Source organism: Microcaecilia unicolor, chromosome 2, assembly GCF_901765095.1.
Source record: "Microcaecilia unicolor chromosome 2, aMicUni1.1, whole genome shotgun sequence".
NCBI classification, from domain to species: Eukaryota; Metazoa; Chordata; class Amphibia; order Gymnophiona; family Siphonopidae; genus Microcaecilia; species Microcaecilia unicolor.
In genome coordinates this window covers 79037982-79063644 of record NC_044032.1, presented here as the reverse complement: position 1 = coordinate 79063644, position 25663 = coordinate 79037982, and positions in this window count along the sequence as shown.

Genomic DNA, 25663 nt, shown 5'->3' with positions numbered 1-25663 from the left:
GTCCTCAGTTTAAGAGAAATCATTTTCAGCCAAAAAGATAGAGTGGTAGTACGTATTGTGTGGCTTTCATTAATAGCAATGAGGTTAAACAATCAGATTACAAGAGTTCGGTTCTGTCTATATTGTGTAAAGTCTAATTATTTTGTAAATGAGATGGATGCCAACTCTTCCAAATACATCTATTGAAAAAAACAAATGCAAAAGGCTTCTGATAATATTAACTCCCAGGCTGGTATATATGTATGCTGCATCACTATAACTGCAATTTCTGCAGCTTTTATGGGGTAATTTTTATAAAATTAGTCTCATAGCTTAGGCATCAATGACAGTCTTTAGTTGCAATGTTAACTGGCCATGCTGCTACTGTAAATATTTGCTCTGATTTGACATTGGTTTCTGTGTGGTTTAAACTGGCTGCATAAGTCAGATAAGATGTTCTATTCCTTCTGCCAGTACACAAAGGAACATCTTGAATGTTGATTTTCATGCATTCTTTTATGCAGTCATCAACTCTGGCAAAGAGAGAACAACCAAGATCAACTCAATATCCTCATAAAATTTAATGACTTAAAAAAAAACTATTGAAATTCACATTGAGGAAAAAGCCTCAGCAAACCTTGACCAATTGTAATACAGTCCTTAATGGGCTTAGTTGCAATCATAGGCATACAAAACCTCCAGTATCCTTTCAATAGCCAATTCCATGTTAGAAATGCTGCTGTGAATATGGGCACCTCTGGAGAAGCTGTTTGGTTTTTATAATAATAAAAAATAACAGTTTCTAACTATAGATTGATTAAAGTGCTATTGAAAATATACTGATAGTATAGTGGAAACAAAGATAGAACAATAGCAGTGTCTTGTACAAAATCCTGTCAACCTGCCCAACCCAAATGTCTTTAACCATGCCCAAGTAAAAAGCAATGCTTGCTTTGCTTTCATATGGCTTCTACTATACTTAAACTCATGGGAGGAACTGAACTTTGTGAAGCAGGTACCTAAGCAGAAATTCTAGTAGAAAGCAGAATTTAGTTTTAACAGAATAACGGCCACTCCTTAAAGAGGACAGAAAACAAAATGGGCTGGAATGGAATTCTACTGCCAAACAAAATAGGCTTGTGTGATATCCAGCCATTTTCATTAGTATTTTTAGCACATATACATTTTCTGTTTGTTTTTTCACATAAAAGATTTCTTAAAAAATTATCTCACAGGTTAAGAATTCTATATATCACATCTAAAAATTTGGCACTGAAATTAAATCTGTCTAAGCGCATTCTATAAAGTATGCCTTAATTTAGGCATACTTTATAAAATAAGCCTTACACCCCGATTTACTAAGCCACAGTACTGGCTGCTGTAAGCTAATGCTGACATTGCATCTTAGTAAACGGTGGGGGGGGGGGGGGGGGTAAATTTCCACGCAGATTATAGAATACACCAAGTGCCTGTCCACTCAACTAATCGTAGTGGAGAAGTGGCCTAAGGGTTAGGGCACCAGCCTTGACATCCATTGGTGCCCAGTTCAAATCCTACTACTACTCCTTGTGATCTTGGGCAAGTCAGTTAACCCTTCATTGCCTTAGGTACAAACTTAGATTATGAGCCCTCCAGGGACAGGGAAATACCCCGTGTACCTGAATATAACTCACCTTGAGCTACTATTTGAAAAAGGTGTGAGCAAAATCCAAAGAAACAAGAAAATAATTGCACCAAGAAATACCTAGTAAAAATGCCGACACCTAACTTACACACACACCAGATTAATTCTATAATAACAGCGTGCATAGATTTTAGAAACCCCCATGATGTTCCCATTCCATGCCCAAGGCCATGCCCCCTTTTCAACTATGTGACTTAGAATTTACATGCAGCACATTATAGTATAAGCCTAGACATTTCTGTGCATAAATTCTAATCAATGCCAATAACTGCTTGTTAATTGGCAATTATCAACATTGATTGGCTTGTTAACCAATTAGGTTATGTGCATTGTTACTGAATATACTTTGATTTCCACATGGAAGTGTTGGTGCAATATATAGAATCCGGCAGTAAGTGCTTAAAAGTACTCAAAGTGGCAATAATATGCACACTTTTAAATGATCTGCATTTTGGGGTGTTCAGGAGTGTATTGTGGGTGAAGCCTGGGTGAAATCATAAAGTACACCTATACAAGTCAACTCTTATCATTAGACAGACTAGGCATACACCTAAGGAAACACAATTTGGGAGGCTGAAGCATTGCTCTGACATGAAAGAGAGCCTTCCTTGATTCCCTTCCCCATACCAGAATCTGCCACTTCCTCTGCTCAATTCAAATCACTTGCATATCTTTCCACATCAAGTTACATAAAGTGCAATACACGGACACCTCCACCTACATGCGGCATTTTTCGCCAATTGTTGCTTCAGGGTGTGGTTTGAATTCTAACTACAAACGTAGCACAGCGCATGGGTGGAAGAAGCGTAAATATGGCAGACAACGATGCAATGTGGAGATACGAACTGAGCTATGTGAAATGTTTGGTGAAAGATTATCTAATATACTTTCTGACCAACAACAATGTACCATGTAGGTGGAATATTGCACTTTATGTAACTTGATGTGGAATGCAAGTGATTTTAATTGATGTTAGAAGATGTTTTAAAGCATGAAGATATAAACCTAATAATACTTTTGGAGAGCAATGAATAAAGTTTTGTATGGTTGGAATATAAAGTGAAGTCTGGACTTGAATCTTGTTATGAATAGACTGAATGATTCAACAGCTGGGTCTAAGATTATTTATACACAGAGTTACCTTTGCTGATTGTCAGACCAATTAAGGAGATTTATCGAGTACTGGTCTTAACAACAATGCTTAGAATGACACCAATGAATTTAGCTATTCAGCTGATCAGGAGGCATTGTTATAAAAGCGCTCTTCATTGTGGGGAGAGGATGGAGGTTCGACCATGCCACAATCTTGGACTGATTGGGAATACCAGATGAAAAGACTAGTAAGAGCAGAATTGCACGGTGATACCATGGTACAATATGTCAAAACCCACATGATTCCGAGGGGACTCCATCATTATAAGCCACCAAATTTGTTTACAAGTGATTCAACTTTTGTTGGGAAATGGAATTCTATACTGAATAAATGCAGCAAAGATTTGATGTTGCCAATAATAGAACACACAACTAAAGTAGAGCTTGAGATAAAACAATCGATTGAGGAAATTCACACATAGTTGAAACCGACTCTTACCACAGAAGTTTTTGATAAACAACATCAAGAATTATTGCAAAAGATAACATCTTTTAAGGAAGAACTGAGGGCAATTAAAATTAAAAAGTTCAAACACGATGAGCGAGACTACCATACTAACAATGTCTACTCTTGGATGATTAAAGAACAGCAAGTGAATACGGTGAAAGAAAGAGCTTTTGATCATTCTTCGGGGGAGTCAGATTCTGGAGAAGATAATAGAATACAAACGAGAAGCAGATCTGAGAGGGGTTTCCAGTCCAACCGACGCCCGCGAGGGCGCAATCGGGGCGACAGATCACAAGTCCCAATTTTCAAACAGATGAGGAGGGGACCCCTCCACAATCCATAGTAGTTACAATTGCAGGATGTATGTTACAACAGCATGAGCAGGATGTTTTAGAACTTGGACTATCTTTTGTACCATCTGTACAATATGATCCTTTTTTTTATGAGACTGGCTATAAAAAGCTTTATACGCAAATTACAAGTGAAGAGTTTTTTTGCCAGTCACAGTCTATTTACAGACAAATCAATAGTTAAGTTACCATCCAAATGGATCCACCCAGGGAATATGGATCCAGCGTTACAAACTTTTCAAGATGTGTTGTTTTTGGAATTGTCTATTGTAGAAAAACAATTCAACCGGCTAAATAAGAATAATTTGTCCTCTGATTTATGGGGAGCATTATCTCCGTTACATGTGAATACAGATCTGATTATTTTGAAAGCAGACAAGGGGGGAGCTGTTAGTGTTCAACCTTTGGCTATAAAATCTTGGAACACAATCCTACAAAAGAACTGCAGGACACCATTCTTAATATTGTGAATGGAGCTTTCCAGCAAAATATGATTACTCAACATGAGATGGCATTTTTATGTGTCCCTCATCCAAAGGTGCCTCGCATTTATTTTGTACCTAAGGTACATAAAAACGTAATAGCTACCCCTGGTTGCCCAATCGTGGCCCTAAGGGGCACTGTGCTTGAGCCATTAAGTAAAGGAGTTGATTTGTTTTTAGAACTTTTTGTCTGTAAAGTAGATTCGTACATTCAAGACACAACCCACTTTCTTAGAAGTTTACAAACTGCTAAGATAACTACTAGTATAATTTTAGTAATGATGGATGTGGTATCCTTGTATACACAAGTTCCCCAACAAGGGGCTTTGAATGTAATCCAGACTTATCTGCTAGCCTGTAATCCACCCCAACGCATCTCTACTCAATTACTAATGTAGCTAGCAACATTAGTTATTACCAAAAAGGTATTTCTTATACGAGGACTGATTTTATTTACAACAACAGGGGGTTGCCATGGGGGCCTCACTAGCCCCATCAGTAGCAACACGTTTTGTGGCTGAATTTGAACAGAGAGTAGTTTATCCCTCCCCTTGGTTTGCCCATATTTCATTATGGAAGAGACTCCTTGACAATATTTTTTTTTTGCTGTGGGAAGGCTTGTTGGAGCAATTACAGGCGTTTTTTACATGGTTAAATGCAAATTCTAAGGCATTACAATTTACGTTGACATGGAATGTAAAAGAAATTGAATTTTTGGACACCAAAGTTATCATTGATCATGGCCAATTAGTCACTACAGTGTATCGTAAAGAGATAGCAAGAAATAGCCTATTACAATTTCAAAGCTTCCACCCATATAGGCTAAAAATGAGTCTCTCCATAAGTCAATTCTTAAGAATCAGACAGATCTACTCACAAGATCATAACTTTGAGGAACAGACTAGAAAACTATGGAAAAGATTTTTACATAGAGGTTACCCTGCAAAAACAATTAAGAAAGCGTACTTGAGGGCAAAGTATGCCCAACAAGATTTGCTGTTAAACTATACTAATAGGGAAACAGAAAATAGGACAGTAGCAGTGCTCCCGTATATGGCAGGAAGTTCTAGAGTTACATCTTTGATTCACAAATATTGGACTGTCTTGTAGGTACATCCTTCATTACAAGAGAGACCATTAATTGCTTGTTGTAGGGGCAAAACTATAGGAGAAATGCTTTCCTATAAAAGAATAGAATATCTACACAATCAGGGGGATCTCATTGGCCATACTCAATGTGGCAAGTGCCTATGGTGCACATTAACTATCCAAGGTACCGATTGGCAGGCGCCTGGGAATAGGCGGGGTTTCACCTCATGACACAATACTAACTGTAATAGCAGCAATGTGATTTATATGATATGCTGTCCGTGTCAACTAATATATGTGGGGAAGTCAACAAGACTGGTAAAAAATAGATTAAATGAACACAAATCAAGAATACACACAGGCACGTTGACAGCCCCCATTGTAAGTCATTGGCTGACCAAGCAGCATGATTGGCTAGACATAAAATGGTGTGTCATTGATTATATCCAGTTGGGGAGAGAGGGAGGGGACATTGACAGCTTGCTCAGTTACAAAGAGCAATGGTGGATTTATACGCTAGGCACTATTACGCTCGGGGGCCTAAATTTAGAAATTGATTGGGCAGCTGCAATGTAACAAGACGTGATGACATTTTGGGGTTGAGTTAGGAGCCATCTTGGCTTGTTGTCATTCTGAGCCTTAAAACGCTATAAAAACGTAGCACAGCGCATGGGTGGAATAAGCATAAACATAGCAGACACCGATGCAATGTGGAGATACTGCTACTTACTGAGGTATGTGAAATGTTTGGTGAAAGATTATCTAATATACTTTCTGACCAACAACAATGTACTAGTAGGTGATGTTATCTTCTACCTTTTAGTTAGAATTCGGGCCACACCCTGAAGCAGCGATTGGCGAAACATGCCGCATGTAGGTGGAGGTGTCCATGTATTGCACTTTATGTAACTTGATGTGGAAAGATATGCAAGTGATTTGAATTGAAGTTAGAAGATGTTTTAAAGCATGAAGATATAAACCTAATAATACTTTTGGAAAGCAATGAATAAAGTTTCGTATGGTTGGAATATAAATTTGTTGGAATGTAATTGTATTTTTACATGCATTGCCTGTCACCTATTATTTCTCTGTGATTACTCTGTGACCTCTGATGTGAATTACTTAGAGAGGTCACATAGCTATGCAACTTCCTGTGGGGGTTAGATGCAGCAGATGCAGCACATGCAGCACATGGAGCACATGGAGCTCATGATCTCTCCTAACCTGAGAGGATCTATGGTGGTGTGAGCATCCATTACCATCTAAGCACATGGAAGGAGCTGATAAAACAAATGTATAGTAATATGTATATATAAGCCTGTCTGATTATAATCTAACTGCAAACTGTGAGTAAACAGATGTTTTGTTACTTCAACTTTAAAGTGACTCAGCAGTGAATTATTCAGGGGTGAATGAGAGAGAGATGAAGAAAGAAATTAACATTTCTAAAGCTGAAGCTGTGTGTACTAAAATCTGCTAATTATTTACTACAAATAATCCAACAAAAGGGTTATGGGCCCAGGGTCCAGGAATTGAAAAAGAAGAGAAATATTACCAGGCAGAAAAAAAGGCCACATTTTTTCTCTTAAGTTTTAAAGGAAAGATTCAGTCTGTCTCTCTCTCCCCCCACACAGCAGACAGAAGGCTAAGAAAATGGCTGAGGGAAGAAATTCACCATTGTTCTATTCTCTCAAGGTGCCTAAATTAACTGAGTTTAATTATCAGCAGTGGGAATTAAGATTCATATGTCTCCTTCGAGCAAAAGGATTAAATATATGCTTAGACCAAGACAGAACAGCTGAAAATATGGCTGAATGGGACAATGCAAACTATTATGTGAAGTGCATGCTTTTGGAAGCTCTCTCAGAGAAACAAGCCATATTAGTGGAGGGAAAAGATACACCAAAGGACATTTTATATAAACTGAGAACTATGTATGCAACTACATATGCAAAGCAGCAACCAATTTGGTTGGCAGAGTTGAATGAAATCAAATTAAGGGATAAAAGTAAATGTAATGATCACATTATGCATCTTATGTCTTCATTTCAAAAGTTAGAACTTTCTGGAATTCCCATGTGTGATGCATTGAAAAGAGCATTTCTTTTTACCTCACTATCAAAGAAGTTTGATGTTTTTAGGTCTGTAAATGAGGCCATTGAAGGGCAATCTTTTGAACAGACAACATCAAAACTAAGGCAGGAATGCATAATAAATGATTCTGAGGAGATGTGTTCTCAAAGCAAGTCAGAGAGAAATGAAACAAATTTCTTGGCAAAGAACAGAGGAAGGCGGAGCTATGGGAAAACTCCACCCAAGGGCAAGCTGATTTGCTACTCATGTGGAAAGGAGGGACATGTATCTAAATGGTGTAAGGAAACACAAAACACTCCCTCTAGCTCACCTAAGCCAATGGAACTAAAGAATTTTCAAACCAGGAAATGTATGAAGGACAAAGATAAACACAAGGGCTTTCTAATGGCAGAAAAATCTTTGACTATGGTAAATAATAATTCAAATGAAAGTACTTGGATTTTGGATTCGGGGAGCACATGCCATTTAACCAATTCTAAGGATTTCTTTCAGGAAATGTGTCCAGAGGAAGGTATTCTTAAAACTGCAAACGCAGGGACTGCTAAGATCCAAGCAAAAGGTATTGGATTCTTAAAATGCAAAGTGTCTAATGAAGTTAAAGAAATTCCTGTAAGTGATGTCTTGTATATTCCCCAAGCAGTTTGCAATATGCTTAGTGTATCTACATTAGATAAGAAGGGATTTGCGATTCATTTTGAAAACAGTAAGTGCACAATCTCTAAAAATGATGAAGTGTATGCTGAAGCTTTTATGCATAATGATGTTTATAAACTGAGCATTTCAGGTGAAGCCTCACATCTGGCGCAAGTAAGGAAGAATGATGGTAAATGTAGTCTGGAAATCTGGCACCGCCGCCTGGGACATCGTGATTCTAAGGTGATCCAGGATCTTTACAGTAAGCAACTGGCCACCGGCATTCAGATAAGTGCAAATGCTGGTAAAATGGAGAAATGCATAGACTGTGTTACTCAAAAAGGTGTGAGACCCTCATTTCCTGCATACACAGGAAACAGGAGTAATAAAGTGCTGGACTTAATACACAGTGACTTATGTGGACCGTTTAATATCCCATCATTGGGAAATAACAGATTTGTGCTAATATTCTTGGATGATTTCTCTAGATATTGTGTGGCCTATTTGCTGAAAGAGAAAAGTCAAGTCACAGACATGCTGAAGAAATACGTAGCCATGGTGAGCAATAAATTTGAAAGAAAACCAAAGGTTCTTCAGACCGACAATGGTGGTGAGTTCACTTCACAAAGCATGCGCACATTTCTAGAACAAGAAGGCATTCAGCATATCACAACAGTAGCTTATACACCAGAGCAAAATTCTGTTGCAGAGAGAAAATTTAGGTCACTTGTGGAAATGACCAGGTGTATGCTGTCAGATAGCAATCTCCCTAAAAGACTATGGGGGGAAGCCATTCTCACAGCAGTGTACCTACAAAACAGAATGCCAACTAAAGGCACTGAGCGCACACCACATGAGACATGGCATGGTAGGAAGCCAAACCTGTCACACATAAGAACATTTGGAAGTACAGCATATGCTCATATACCAAAGCAAAGAAGGCATAAGCTGGATTCCACAACAGAAAGGGGCATTTTAGTTGGCTATGCTCCAGGACACAAAGGATATAGAATTTTGAATCTGAAAACTGGCATTGTTGGCATAAGACATGTTACATATTTTGATGAAAACAAAAGGGTTGATAAAGGCTGGATTATCCCAGATGAGCCTTATCATCCAGAATATGAAACTAGAACCATAATAGACATGCCAGTGTATATAAATGCCATACCAAGGCAGATGTCTGAAAGCAACTCATCTGTATCTAACGAGGAACAGGCAGAGGAAGCAGACACAGAAAGGATCATTGAAGAAGACAGTACAGTTGGAGAAGGGGAATCAATTGGAGAAGGACTCTCAGATTTAGAGGATGCGGAAAGGTCAGACCAACCTGTTGTCAGACGCTCATCCAGGGAAAACAAAGGTGTTCCACCCCCAAGACTGTCTTACCTAACAAAGTCAGCAGAAGCTCAAGAGCCCTTAACATGGGATGAGATTGAGAAAATGCCAGCAGAAGAAGCTGCTGAATGGCGTAAAGCTGCACAAGAAGAAATTGATGCATTGGATAAAAATAATACTTGGATTCTTACAAAATTACCTCCTGGCAAGAAAGCTATAGGATGCAAATGGGTATTCAAGTTAAAAAGGAATGCACAAGGAAAAGTGGAAAGGTATAAAGCCAGATTAGTGGCAAAGGGATATCTTCAAAAATATGGAGAAGATTTTGATGAAGTGTTTGCACCTGTAGTGAAACACACGACAATAAGAACACTTCTGAGCATTGCAGTCTCAAAAGGCATGCAAGTCAACCACATTGATGTGAAAACAGCGTTTCTTCACGGAGATATAACTGAGGACTTGTACATGGAACAACCAACAGGTTTCATAAATACAAAACAAAGACAGCTAGTGTGTAAATTAAACAAAGGTCTTTATGGATTAAAGCAAAGTGCAAAATGTTGGAATGATAAATTGCATGAAATATTGACAAATTTAGGATTTAAGCAAGGTGAAGCAGATAAATGTTTGTACACTAGGTGCACAAATGGACAATATGCATACATTTTAGCTTTTGTTGATGATCTGCTCATTGCAAGCGAAAGTGAGCAAGAGTACAAGGACATTGTAAAGTGTTTAAACCTCAATGTTGAGATAAAAGAACTTGGAAATGTGTCATACTATCTTGGTATAGAAATTGAGAAACAAAATGATGGTTCTTATCTTCTAAGCCAGAAGCAGAAAATAAATGAGCTTATTGAAAGTTTAGGTATGCAAGATGCCCAAGTTGTAAGCACTCCCATGATCACTGATTTTCTGAAGGATGAAACAGTAAGAGAACCTTTACCAGATAACATCCAATATAGATCAGCCATAGGTAAGCTTTTATATCTAGCTACCACATACAGGGCTGATATAGCAAATGCAGTAGGAATTTTGAGCAGAAGGGTCAGCTCACCTACCAAATCAGATTGGACTGCAGTTAAAAGGATGGTAAGGTATTTAAAGGGTACCATTGATTGTAAATTAAAGATTTCAGCCAATAGTAATCCAAAACTAATATGTTACTGTGATTCAGATTGGGCAGGGGATCATTCTGATTATAAATCCACAAGTGGATATGTGTTTATGTATGGAAATGTACAAATTTCATGGGCCAGTCATAAACAAAGTATTGTGAGTTTGTCTTCTACAGAAGCTGAATACGTGGCTGTATCGGAAGCGTGCAGAGAACTGATGTGGATTGAAAAACTTTTGCTGGATTTCGGAATAGCTGAAAAGAGACCAATCCAGATAATGGAAGATAATCAGAGCTGCATCCGACTGTCACAGAATGACAAGGTTCAGTCACGCACCAAGCACATCGCAACGAAATACCACAACGTGCGAGAGTTGGCGAAAGAAGGGGTCATCAGTCTACACTATTGTCACACCAGTGAGATGACAGCTGACATCATGACCAAACCGTTACCCAGAGAACATTTTGTGAATCTGCGTATAAAGCTTGGACTTTGTATGAATAAATAATTGCATGACAGTTATGCATGAGAAGGGGTTTGTTGGAATGTAATTGTATTTTTACATGCATTGCCTGTCACCTATTATTTCTCTGTGATTACTCTGTGACCTCTGATGTGAATTACTTAGAGAGGTCACATAGCTATGCAACTTCCTGTGGGGGTTAGATGCAGCAGATGCAGCACATGCAGCACATGGAGCACATGGAGCTCATGATCTCTCCTAACCTGAGAGGATCTATGGTGGTGTGAGCATCCATTACCATCTAAGCACATGGAAGGAGCTGATAAAACAAATGTATAGTAATATGTATATATAAGCCTGTCTGATTATAATCTAACTACAAACTGTGAGTAAACAGATGTTTTGTTACTTCAACTTTAAAGTGACTCAGCAGTGAATTATTCAGGGATGAATGAGAGAGAGATGAAGAAAGAAATTAACATTTCTAAAGCTGAAGCTGTGTGTACTAAAATCTGCTAATTATTTACTACAAATAATCCAACAAAATTGAAGTCTGGACTTGAATCTTGTTATAAATAGACTGAATGATTCAACAGCTGGGTCTAAGATTATTTATGCACAGTTACCTTTGCTGATTGTCAGACCAATTAAGGAGATGCTGGTGTTTGTTGGCATCTTTACTGCTGACTTTCCTGGAGTTCCTTTTGACTGTTTCTTTCACTGCCTCTTCAACATTTCTTCTAAGCTTCAACAGGACTGATGCTGCATGGACCCTTAAACAGCCTTGCACTCATGCTCTGCTGTGTTCTTCCCCCCCCCCCCCCCCCCGAGGGGGGGCAAGTCATGGCTACGGTTGAGTGTGGTCTTGTGCTAACAAGCCTGCAAAACGTTCAGTTGTTTAAACTTTGAGCCAGTCTGTATAGAGGTGGGAGGGGCAGCACCAGGCCCACTAGGAGGAAAGGAATGGGGGGAGGTGTTGAACATGTGGTGTGGCTAGGTAAAGCGATAAAGAGAGGAAAGGAAGATACTAGACACCTTTGGTGCAGTGGTGTAGCCAGACAACTAATTTTGGGTGGGCCTGAGCCCAAAGTGGGTGGACACAAAACTTTCTCTGCCACGCCCTACCCCAACCTTAAAATATAAATTACACTTTCTCTGAAGGTGACCAGAATTCCCTTTTACCAAGCCTAGCAGGCAACAGCATCTTTCCTAAGCCACTAATGCCGGCACCCCACGCATGTTTAGTTGTCAGTGGCTCAAGGATGCTGTCATCGACTGCAGAACTTGGGAGAAGGGAGTTCTGGCCGTCTTTGAATGAATTCCACAGCTGGGGATGCTTGGGGATCCCCACCAGCTATACAGCAAGGGTCAGGACTTATTTTAGCTGTGCTAGAGCCCAGGTCAGAAAATAGAGGAGAGCCTCCCCCTCCATAATCCCTTCTCCTCTCTGCCTCCCCTCTAATTTCCCCACCTGCCATTACTATCACTCCACAAAGGGTACAGGCATTCACACTATGTGGCAACAATATCAAAATGCTTACTAACCAAACACACTATGAATCAATTTATTATATCACTACATGTAATTTTTGTTTAATTTTTAAAGACAACGAGGCATCATATATGACTCTAAAATAAACTATTGGATCCCCTATAATGCACAGTTGTTCTAGATACAAAGCTCTCCAATCTGTCTTAATCATTTGCATCCAATGTCTTATTTTATCTTTCACATAAAAATGCACTTCTGCAACAAACTTTTTTTTTAAAAGACAACAAAACAGCGACCAGTTAATGTATCTGAGAATGCAGATTACAGCACTGTAGAGACTTGATCAACACACTGACAGACCCTCACCAATACAGAACAAAGGATCACAAATTAGAAATAAAAAATTGAGCTGGGAACCCCAACAAGTTAAACTTTTTTTTTTTTTTTTAAATATTTTTTTTATTTTATTTTATTTATTTATCACTTTTACAGTTTAAATCAAGTACAATCTTGAGTTCAGTAAAGATGACTATTAGTCATAACAATATACAGGAAATACAAAAAAAAAAATCTAAATTCAATCACATCATGATCTATTGCTCATCTTTAGTCCACAATATGGAGGCAATACAAAACTATACCACAGGAAATTATCTTAATATTTGCTAAGGAAAAAGGTGGCAAAGCAGACGAGCCAAGTGTTAAACTTTTACGGCGTAGAAGTTATCACAGGTCTTGGTAGCGAGACGGATGAGCCAGTTAACTTAGATTCCAAAAAAGAGGTCAGTTGTTTAAATTCAAAAAATGTATATTTAACAGAATTTAATTTTATAACACATTTGCATGGAAAGTTTAACCAAAACAACGCTCCCAATTGCATTGCTTTGGGGTGAAGTTTAAGAAATTCTTGTCTTTTTTTCTGCGTTGCCTTCGAGACATCTGGGTACATTCTTATTTTATAACCAAGGAAATCCTGTGCTCTATGTAGAAAATATTGCTTTAGTATCCAATCTCTGTCGGGCTGCAGAATAAATGTAACTTTGAGTGTTGCTGCTGTAAGGCCTGCCGTATCATCCTCTATCATTTGTGTCAGATTTATGTCTCCAGTCTCTACTGGGGGTATTACTCTTTCTCCTTTTTCAAGATCTCTTTTCAGGAAAGGTGTTATGTAGAATATCTTTGAAATAGGAGGATATGACTGTTCAGGTACTTTCAATATTTCTGTAAGGTATTTTTTAAAGGTAATAAGAGGTGGTATGAACGGCTGCTTTGGAAAGTTTAACAGTCTAAGCGTGTTTGAACGTTGATAATTTTCAAGCATTTCAACCTTATTTTGTAAATACAAATTTTCCTTAATCAAATTGATTTGCAACTGTTGGCAGCTTTGTATCGCTTTAGAGTTAGTTTCATTGTCTTTACTCAAAGTTTCCATCTTTTGATCTAAAGAAGGCAATTTTCCAGACAAGGATTCAATCTGCTGATTAACAAATGTGAGTTTCAAACCGAAAGAAGCTTCTAGACAAACTAGAGCTTCCCAAATTGATTCTAAAGTTATCTCCTTCGGTTTTTGGGGTAATAAAGACTTACTTGGTAAGCCAAATTCAGCTGGGTTCTTCGGTAGTTGACTCCCTCCTATCGCCAGATTTTCTCCGAAGGCACTCTCCCCCTGATCTCCCGCCGATACAATCGCGGGAGCCATCGGCATCTGTAGTCCTGTAGCAGCGCCCGTGCCAGGAGACCCCATTGACGATCGTGCGTCCCGAGTCTCCTGGGTTGCTTCTGGGATTTCCGCCAGCATCGGGGGAGGATTACGCTCCTCGGGGCTCCATGATGTTTCAGCTTCAAGCCGCGGGTATGGGAGGCCCCCTTCCATACTCAGCAGCAGCGAAGACAACACTCCCGAAATCACACTCGGCACCATGAAGCGATCTAAAGTTCCAGCAGAGGGTATAGACTGCACCGACGGGCAGGTGCGTGGTCTACCTCTTCTTTTAGGCATCAGGAACTCGATTACAAGGTAATTCAGGATAGAGAGCTGGAGCTGCTTCACTTGCGACTTACTCGGCCGCCCCCAACAAGTTAAACTTAACAACACTGGAGAAAGAAAAACAGAAATGCATTTCCTTTTCTAGTGAACATAATACAAAAACATGTACTATGCACATTTCCCAATTCTAACATATTCCATTTAAAGCATTCAAAATAAAATTATTTTTTTCTACCTTTGTGGTCTGGGCATTTTATTTTTCCATCATGTTGATTCTGATTTCTCTTTTCTGCTTTCCTGCCATCTGCTAATTCTTCTTCAAGTGGCTGCTGTCCATTTATCTTTTCTCCTCTCTCCTGTCTGTTCCCTCACTACATCTGCATTTGATATATTGATCATTCCTTTTTAGTTCTTTCCTCTTTTTTTTCCTTTTCTGTTCTCTGTCAACTCAAATTTCACCCTCTATCACCCTTCTCCTCCTTTTTACTTTTCAGCCATCTATCAAATTTCCATCTTCTTTCACCCAGTAGCTCTCCCATTACGCATCTCAAATCTTCCCTAGCCCTCCATTATCTTTCATCTTTAATCTAATCACCATTACAATATTTCTACTCTCTGTAATCACTATCCTCTCATTCATTTCCTTGCCACCCGCTCCTGGCCTCTCCCACATGATTTCACCATCCCCTCCACACTTCTAGTCCAGCAGCTGCTCCATCTTTCTCCCCCCCTCTCCAAATTTGTAGCCTGACATATCCCTGTCCCTTATCTCGTCCCTCCTGCTTGCTCCCCCATTTCTCCAGCATTTTTCTCTCTCTCTCTCTCTCTCTCTCTTCCCTCACTACCATTGTCCAGTATCTCTCCATCACTCCCTTCTGCTCCTGGATCCAATATCTCCCTGTTTCTCTCCCTCTCCCTCCCTCTCATCTACCCTATGTTCAAAATCTCTCCCTCTCTCCTATTGTTCACCATCTCTCTCTCTCTTTCCCTCCCTTGTGCCCAAAATCTTTCTTTCCCCTCCCCTGTGCAACATTTTCTCTCTTCTTCCTGTCCACTACCTCGTATAACATTTCTGCAGCTCTCCCTCATGCATCGTCTCTCTTTCCCCTCCACCCCAGTCCAGCATTTATTCCTCTCACCCTCCATGCAGTATCACACCCTCCTCTCCACCCTTGTCCAACAATTCTCCCCCTACCCATGTCCAATAATTCTCCATTTCTCACCCTCCATGTAGCATCTCAGACTTCCTCTCACCCTTATGCCCAACATTCCTCCCTCTCTCACCCCTCTTGCCCTCCATGCAGCCTCTCTCCCACCCCATCCACCCTATGTCCATTTATCCTTCTCTCTTTCCTCTCACCTTTCACGAATCATCCCTCCCCTCTACCCTTATGTCCAACAATTCTCTTCTGCCCTCCCCTGTCCAACAATTCCCTTCTCTCATCCCTCTCACCCTCCATGCAGCATCTCTCCCTACTGTTTCACTCTTATGGCCAACATTTTTCCCTCTCACTCCCCGTGCAGCCTCTCTCCCCTCTATCCCTATGTCCAACATTTATCCCTCTCTCACCCCTCACAACCTCTATACAACATCTCACCTTCTTCACCCTTATGTCCAACAATTATTCCCTCCTATCCCATGTCCAACAAATCTTCCTCTTTCACAACCCCCCCTCTGTAGCATCTCTCCTACCCTACCACACCTCAGAACTTTCCTTCTATGATCGGGTTCCTGGCAGCGGCAGCTTGGAGGGGAGCAGGCTGGGCTCCCGCAGTCCTGCATCTCCCTCCCTTAAGCATCACTCTTGCGTGAACAAGTCCATGGCAGTGGCAACAATTCTCACACGCTGCCTGCCGCTAAGCTAGATGCCTCGTTTCTGCCACATCCCACTACCTAGTCAGAAATAGGAAGTTGTGACAGAGGGGGCATGACGTGGCAGAAAGGATGCTTCTGGCTTAGCGGCGCCAGAAGGCAGCATGTGGCAATTGCCGCCACTGCCGGGGAACCCGTTCATGCAAAATTGACACTTAAGGGAGGGAGATGCAGGACCATGGGAGCCCAGCCTGCTCCTCTGCACTCCAGCTATGTTAAAGATGCAGCACTGCTGGGTGGGCCTGAGCCCAATTTGGGTGGGCCCAGGCTCACCCAGGTCCACCCGTGGCTATGCCCCTGCTTTGATGGTAGAGAAGGGAAGGGAAAATGCTGACAATGGGAGACCGAGGCAGGAAATGCTGAATTACAAAGGGTAGGGGTAGAGCACAGGCAAATAACTGAAAGCTCACTTAGGCTGCCAGATACCTTTGGGCTGGCCCTGCACATGTAGTTTAGAAAACAGCCACCCATGGGCCAATGTCCTCCACTTATCTTAACACCTGCTTCCACGTACTTGTAAATATATGCGGATATATTTTATTAACAATTTCTGCAGATTTTGTGATGCTGTTTTCTAAAGTTATGTAAGCATCTATGTTGTTTTGTAAAATAAATAGGTTCTTACGAAGGCAACCTGATACATAAATACCCTCTCTGTGAACAAAAGGAAGAAGCTGTTACATCATAGAACAGTGGGAAAATAGAATTTCATGTGTCTGGAGGAGGAGGAGACGATAGCAGCTCCAGAGGGAGGAGAAAGGGTGATGAAACACAATCATTGTTCAAATTTGAACAGAAAGTGCATGGATCCACATGGGGAGGGAACAGATACAGGTTTAGCTAGTATGTGCTCTTCCCGTATTACCATGGTATTTGTTTCTACCTGCCAGCAGTATGGAACTTTTTTCTTCTTCAAGTGCCATTACAAACACCTCCTTCTGCCAAGACAGGTCTCTTTTCTAATGCTATCATGATTCATCCTTTTGCAATCTGGGAGTTGGAGTAGATAATGATAGAATGAGGGTCAGAAAAAAGGTAACAAAAGAGCTGGATTACTGGAAGAAAGGGAAGAGAGAATTAGACAAGGATAAGTAGATAGGATGAGACACAGGAAGGAGTGAAGAGAGGACAGAATTGGAAGGTTGGGAGTGTGTAACAGAAAGACTTGACTAAGAGAGACTGAGAAAGAGTTGGAGGCCTGGGAGGAGGCAATAGAGGAGAGATTTAGTATAATGAGCAGGAATAAGAGAGGGGGGACTGTGGACATGAAGAATACGAGATTGAGATGGGAAGTAAGAGCAGAAAACTAAAAAGTAAAGGAGAAGGACATCATAGGTACTCAGCAATTCAGTTGTTTGGAGAGGCTAAGGTGGGGTGGGGCTAGTGTGGGGCTAAAATGAGAAAGAGCTAGGGCAGAGTTAGTTAAAATCCTTAGGGTGGGGGCGACACCTATGTGAGCAGTAAAGGGACAATGGAAGCACTTTTAAGCCCCTTCTACCGTACCGTATATCATAGTTTTACCATTGACAACATGTCCTACCCCCTAGAAACTATGATTAGGGTACTGGGTGTATTAATTGACAGTCACCTCATGTTCAAGCCTCAGATTTCCTCAGTAGTGAAAAATTCCTTCAGGTTGCATTGGAAGCTGAGGAAAATCAGATCATATTTCTCGCCTGACATCCTTGATTTTAACTCAGTTTGATTACTGTAATTCCATCTTTGCTGGCTGTAAGGAGGGTGTCCTAAAATGGCTGCAAATGGCCCAAAATACAGCAGCTAGGCTTGTCCTCAAGGTATTGCATTTTAATTGAGCCACTCTATTATTATCCAAGCTGCACTGGCTGCTCAATAAAGTAAGGATTATTTTTAAATTATGTGTTTTTGTCTTTCAATATGGCATTACACCAGATTACATGCAGCCCTTAATAACTATTCCCCTACACAATATAACCTCTGGTTTTAGGGACTACCTTAGGTTTCATCTTCCAGATTACAAGAGTGTGTGCTATAATTCAGTTCACTCCACAGCCTTTAGATACCACGGTGCTAAGTGGTGAAACTCACTGGCAATGACAATCAAGGGTCAGCCTGATTACTTGGTATTTTGCAAAAGACTGAAAACTTTCCTCTTTGAAAGGTTTCTACCCATTGATACAGTGTGTTAGATTGTAACTGGCCATCAATGGTTTATTATTTAGTTCTTATTTGTATCTTATTTGTGCTACTCTGCTCATAAGTACATAAGTATTATGTACTTATGAGCAGAGCCATACTGGGACAACCCGAAGGTCCATCAAACCCAGCATCCTGTTTCCAACTTTTGGTGGTTTTTTGTCACAGACGGCGTTCTGTTTGATTAATAGGACAATCATAACGTAGTGGGCAATATGCCCTAACTTCGTGGTTCATTTCCTTTATTCCATATTAAACACATAAGAACCATTCTGACCCCTGAGGCAAGCATTTGTACACCGAAACATGGCCCATGTCGGGTCATTTTCAGATTATAGGACAATCGATATCTCTATCCTGAAGGCCCATTGTTGCTTTTTTTCTGTTTCTATTCTAGAAATAAGCACTGGATTTTCCCCAAGTCCTTTTTAATAATGGTCTATGGACTTTTCCTTTAGGAAGCCATCCAAACCTTTTTTTTTAATCCCTGCTAAGCTAACCACTTTTACTACAGTCTCTGGCAACAAATTCCAGAGTTTAATAAAACATTGAGTGAAGAAATATTTTCTCAGATTTGTTTTAAATTTACTACTTTCTTGCCTGTCAGTTCATTTATTGTAAGCCACATTGAACTTGAGTATGTTCAGGATAACGTAGGGTGTAAATGCCAAAATATATAAATAAATGTGCTGCTGTCACATCACCGCTACTTGCCATCCTCTTTTATTGAGCTGTAGTGTCATATGCAGACCATGTAAGAGCTATTTAAACTCGTACTAACTGCACTGATTTTTCCCTAACCTGAGGAAGAAAAGATAACCCTTTGACATCTGTTAAAGATATATTAATTTAGTCCAATAAATATCAGCTGGAACATGTTTGGCAACCTTTATTTCCACTTAAAGTAAGCTAAAACTGTTGCTATTCACACACATCTTGTTTCTGGGCTGAAGGGACCGCATAATTATCTCTGCCGGACTGAGATTCCTGTAATGATGGTGATTATGTTCATTTTGGCAATGGAGTGGTTGGCAATCACCTACTGCAAGGATAAAACTAGTTTCACTGGTAGAAGCAGCTGTGAATACTTTGGATGCCATTTGGCTTGTTTCTTATTAACCTACATCCTTTCCCAGAAAATAGCATTATTTTTTTTTCATGCTGCTACTACTCTTAAAAAAAATGATTTATTACTTCATGCAGAGGGGAATTGGTAGAAGCAGAGACAAGAATTCAAGAAAGCATGAGATAAGCACAGAAAATTATTTCACAGTTTTATATATCACTTATCTGAATCACCTCAACACTCAGCAGTGTACAATGTTAAACATATATCAGTTCGATATTCAAGTGATTTAATCAGCCAGAAACAGCTCCTGATTGGTTAAACCACCTATTTGGGGCTAACCAGTCATTTTTGGTGGCACTTAACTGGTTAGTGATGCTGAAAATTGCCCGATTAGCACCTAACACGAAACTATTTTGAGGGTGTTCTAGGGGGCAGAGTCAGCATTGCCAAGTTAGATGATATTCAGCTCTAAACCAGCCAGGGTAACAATATAAACTATATAAATAGGAACACATAAAAGTCAGCCCTATCTGTATGTGGTATCCCATAGCTGGTTAAGTCTGAATATCACACCTAACGCCATGATTTAAACAATTCTGCAAACCCAGAAATTCATTACCGAAGTCTAGACATGACCTGGGCAAATGCTGAGCACTGCCAGCTGAATATCAATATATATATAGCAGTGGCGTAGCTACGTGGGGCCTGGGGAGCCTGGGCCCCCGTAGATTTGGGCCTGGACCCCCTGTCGATGACCCTCTCGACCCCCCTCCCGCCGCTAACCCTCCCCTGCCGTGGGCTACCTTTGCTGGCGGGGGACCCCAATCCCCGCCAGCCGAGGAGGTCCTCTTCTTGCTCCGAAGGCTTCGTTCTGTTTTTGACGTCCTGCACGTTGTACGTGCAGGACGTCAGACTCACAGAAACAAAACGAAGCCTGGCTGATCTGCAAGCAGCAGCACAGCAGCACTTACCACAACCTCATGAGAAGGTGATAAGTACAATTGCACTTTTGGCAATTCTGTAACAAAATTGCTGTCAAGAGGTCCACAGCAGAGCTCCTCTCAAGCCACTTGGATATGTGTGACTCATATGTGCACTATGTTCACACACAGGCCATCCTCCAGCAGCAGGAAGATGAGGAAGAGAGGGAGGAAAATGAGGAGGAAGATGAGGCTTTCTTGCCCCCAGCTGCTCAGACCCCCTCACATCAGCTAGCCACCAACCAGCCCACAGAGGAGGACATGCAGCACCAGCTGATTGTAGTGGGCCCAGGCTTGTGGGAGGTACCCCACATATCACCCCAGGGACCTAGGATGCAGAAGGCACAGGAGGAGGTGGCCACTGACATATATGCTGACATGCTCCTGCTGGAGGGAGGATGAAGGGGCATGGAAAGTGCCAGCTCATGCAGAACCCTTGCTGTCCTTAGCAGCTAACCCCCCTGCTGATACAACAGCCATGCGTGCAGGTGACCACCCCCTGGCAGATATGGTACACCAGATCTTTCTGCATGTCACTAAGCAGCACCATGATATGCAGCAGGGGTTTGCTGCATATCATGGTCCAGACCACCCTCAACAGCCTCACTGAGGTCATCACTAGGCAGCAGCAGTAATAGTGGTAGGGTCTGCAGGACTTAGAGGGTCGCACACCTCTGTGTATATACAGGGCTGTGCCTAGGGTCTCTGGTGCTCCCCTGCAGACTATCAGTTGGTGCCCCCCCCCCCCCCCCTGTGTGGCACAAGATGCAAAGGAAATAGGAGCTGAAAGATGGAGTGCATCATTGTGAGATTGCTCAACAAATAGAGGGTTTACAACCACTTAGCTTTTCGTGCTTTCATGTTCACGAAATTAGTAATTAAATCTTTGATATCTAACTGGGCACATATATCATTCTCAATAGCAATCATGGCAAGGCTTACAAGTCTTTCTTGCGAAATACTTGATCGCAAATAATTTTTTATGATTTTTAACCATGAAAATGATTGCTCACCACTTGCCACACTGACAGGAATTGTCAGCAATATTCTTAGAAACAAATTGCTATACATTGCAAAATAAGATAGCAGATGTAAATTCTCAAAGTGGACATATTCCAAACACTAAAATGAAAATAAAATGATTTTTTTCTACCTTTGTTGTCTGGTGACTTTCTTTTTCTGATCATGCTGGCCCAGTATCTGATTCTGCTGCTATCTGTCCTCTTAACTCAATTTCCAGGGCTTCCTTTCCATTTATTTCTTTACTTTCCTCCTTTCTTCTTCATTTCTTGCTCTATATCCACAAGTAAAAGCTGGGTCCTCCACAGACTTGACTGTCCAGTGGATCCAGCTTCTGCCTATTTTCTCCATCCATGTGCAGTTTTTCTCCTCTCTTCCTTTTCCCTCATCTCATCTCCTTCCTCTCTCTTCCCTCCCCTCCATCCATGCCCAGCATTTCTTCTCTCTCCCTTCCCCTCCATCCATGTGCACCTCCTTACTCTGTCTTCCCTTCCATCCATGTCCAACAATTCTCCTCTCTCCCCTCCCCTTCATGTCCAGCAATTTCTCCTCTCTCCCTGGGCCCTGCCCTCCGATCCATGTCCATCCTTGTCCCTCTCTGCCCCTTCACTCCTCCATCCATATCCAGCAATTCTCCTCTCTCCCCTCCCCTCCATGTCCAGCAATTTTTCTTCTCTCTCTGGGCCCTGCCCTCCCATCCATGTCCATCCATGTCCATCCATGTCCCTCTCTGCCCTTCCCTCCTCCATCCATATCCAGTAATTCTCCTCTCTCCCCTCCCCTCCATTTCCAGCAATTTCTCCTCTCCCTGGGCCCTGCCCTCCCATCCATGTCCCTCTCTGCCCTTCCCTTCCCTTACCTCAGCTGTCAGCTCCGCGCCATCCTGGGGGCTTTAAATCTTTTACCTCCACTGAGCAGTGTCAGTGAAAGCGCTGCCGACGTCTCCAGCCTTCACTTCGCGCTCGCTCGTTCGTTCCCTCAGTGTCCTGCCTTCTTCTGACATCATTTCCTTGCGAGGGCGGGACACTGAGGGAAAGAATGAGCGAGCGCGAAAGGAAGTCTGGAGACGTCGGCAGCGCTTTCACTGATGCTGCTCAGCTGCTGCGACCATCGGAGGTAAAGATTTAAAGCCCCCAGGGCGGCACGGAGCTGAAGTAAGCGGCGACGGTAAGCACTGCGGCAGTGCCCTCCAGAGGTTGGCACCCCCCTGCGGTGCTTACCCCGCTTATCGTGTTGGCATGGCCCTGTGTAGAAGCCACGCAAATGGAGGGTGAGGGTACGTAGGCAGTTTTAGGGGGAACTATCCCAGAAATTGAACCTACTACCCCCAGATCCCCAGACTAGTGCCCAAAACATTAGCCAGGCCTCCAGTAACAAGCCATGGTGGCAGGGAATGGCTGCTGCACTACCAGAATTAACATTAGGACTCTGTGTCACCGTTGCAGCACCTGTGAGGTATATGGGAGCTGCAATCAGGCTCCACAGTGTGGGTAGGTATACATCACTGCAGTCTCCCCTTCCAGTTCATGGCTGGAGGGAAGCTAGGAGTGAGGCTTGTCCCCAAACTCGCTGTTAGGCTTGTACTACCCCTACCTGTTTTCAGGGACACCCTGACCACTCAGGTGTTCAGGAGATGTCCGAGGAATATTGTGCTGAGATATCATCAGCCACTGACTCTGGAGCATGCAAAGAGGATATTATGAATACTGAAGTGTCTGGGATGCCTCCTGAATCAGGTTGTAGAATCACTGAAGTCAGGAAAAAGGTCCCACTTCCATATGGACAATAGCCAGAGCACAGACATTGTTCCTCTGGTGGGTGGGGGAGGGTGTCCAGCTACAATGAACAATGCAACAAATGCATTCTGTTGGGACACTTGGCTGGACTTAGTTTTAGAAGCCATTTACAGAATCTGGCCCTTAGTGTCAACTTGGTTTGTGAGGTTTTTTTTTTGTTTTGTTTTTAAATTAAATCTCAGGTTTATTTATTTATTGGGATTTATTAACTGCCTTAATGAAGAGATTCAACCAAGGAGTGTACAGCAGGTACAGTTTATCATACAATTTATAATTTTGTTAACAGGATAAGAATAGTAAAATGACCAAATATAAACATGAATACAATAAATGAGGTAAACATGGAAATTGGCAATTTAAACCTAATAATAGGAGTAGCATGGAACAGTCTCAAAAATATATACATTTAACAGCACTGCAGAACAACCATGTAACAGAAATATGAAAAATGTCAGTACAAAACAAACAATAGCATAATGGACAGCATGGAAGAACATTCCCAAATAACATAGATATAATATGATGTCAGCATACCAATAAAACACCTAATAAGTACACATTAGAACATTCAGATAATGTACATATGATGTTAATGATTTTTCAAACATATATACTGGCTGAATGTGTTTAAATCTCAAAAAACACCAATAACACATTCAAAACATCTTGGGAGGTTTTATAAAATTTTGGAAAAAAGACCTCAGTTAGCCCCATAAAACAGGCACAGAAGTATATGAAAAAAGTCAGTCTAGGGAACACACCATTAGTCATTAAAACTCTAAAACACTTCCTTTTTCAAAAAGCATCATGTTTTAATATCACAAATATTTAAAAAACTTTTTTAAATAATGCTTTTTCTACAATATAGCTTACTATGTAGTTGAGGGGCAAAGTTCAGATATATAGATTAAGACAAGATGGGTAGTATATGGTTGATTGGGATAAAAAGGCAGGTGGCTAAACTCATCACCATCCCTCAGATTCTATATATGGTGAAGTTGAGTGTGCAGATCAGCACACATGATAGCCGATTTGCGAGCAACTTGATTAATGAGCCAATCAGCACCAATTGGCAGCCAACAACCAATTATTGGCATTAAGTGGCCTTAATTGGGAGTTATGTGCACATTGCATTCTATAATGATGTGCACATATCTCCTATATCACGTAATTTCAAGGGGGCGTGTTTCAGGGGCATTCCTATGAGTTGTCTATTAGTTGTTGAAAAAATACATGAAATACCACTGCCAACCTTGACATCTGCCCAACCTTCATCATGAGAGATGCTCCTGACTGTTTTATAGTTCTCCTGACAGACCACACAACAAAACCACTACAAGATGGCCTCTACCCCAGAGGCAAAGGTAGCATCATATTTATCCCCATCCTCAAGAACAATCTGGGTCAGAAGAATAATGTATTAAACTATAGACCAGTGGCATCTATCCTATTATTTTATTATTTATTTATTGCATTTGTATCCCACATTTTCCCACCTATTTGCAGGCTCAATATGGCTTACATAGTCTGTTGTGGCAATGCCATTACAGGGTAACAGATACATATGGTGTTACAATCAAGTATAGCATAAATACATTTGTTACAATCAAGTATAGCAGAGATACATTTGGTAATGCAAAAGATCAAGGCTCAAACAATTATGTAGAGAAGAGTTTCAGGGAAGGTTAAGATATTGAGGTGTTCTAATTTAGTTATGAGTTTTCGGGGTAGGCTTTGTTGAAGAGGTATGTTTTCAGCGATTTGCGAAAGTTAGTTATTTCGTTAATTGTTTTTAAGCTGGTAGGTAATGAATTCCACATCTGTGTGCTCGTGTAGGAGAAGCTAGTTGCATGTGATAGTTCATATTTTTTTCCTTTGCAGTTGGGGAAGTGTAGATTAAGACATGTGCGGGCCGATTTTTTAGCATTTCTGGGAGGGAGGTCGATGAGGTTTAACATGTAAGCCGGGGCCTCTCCGTAGATAATTTTTATAAACAATCGTGCAGATCTTGAACGTGGTATGCTCTTTAAGTGGGAGCCAATGTTGTTTTTTTTCTTAGGGGTTTTGCACTTTCAAATTTTGTTTTTCCAAATATAAGTCTGGCTGCGGTATTCTGTGCTGTTTGGAGTTTCTTGATTGTTTGTTCTTTGCAGCCTGTATAGAGTGCGTTACAGTAGTCTAGGTGACTTACCTGCTTATAGTCGAAATAGAAAAACGCCTATATTGTGACCCAAATCGGGAGATAGACATTTATCTCACAAAAATGAATAAAGCGGTATAATCGAAAGCCGAATTTGAACGTTTTCAACTGCACTCCGTCGCGGATGCGGACAAAGTTGATGTGGGCGTGTTGAAGGCGTGGTGAAGGCGGAACTGGGGCGTGGTTATCGGGCGATCAGAGATGGACGCCTTTCGCCGATAATGGAAAAAAAATATGCGTT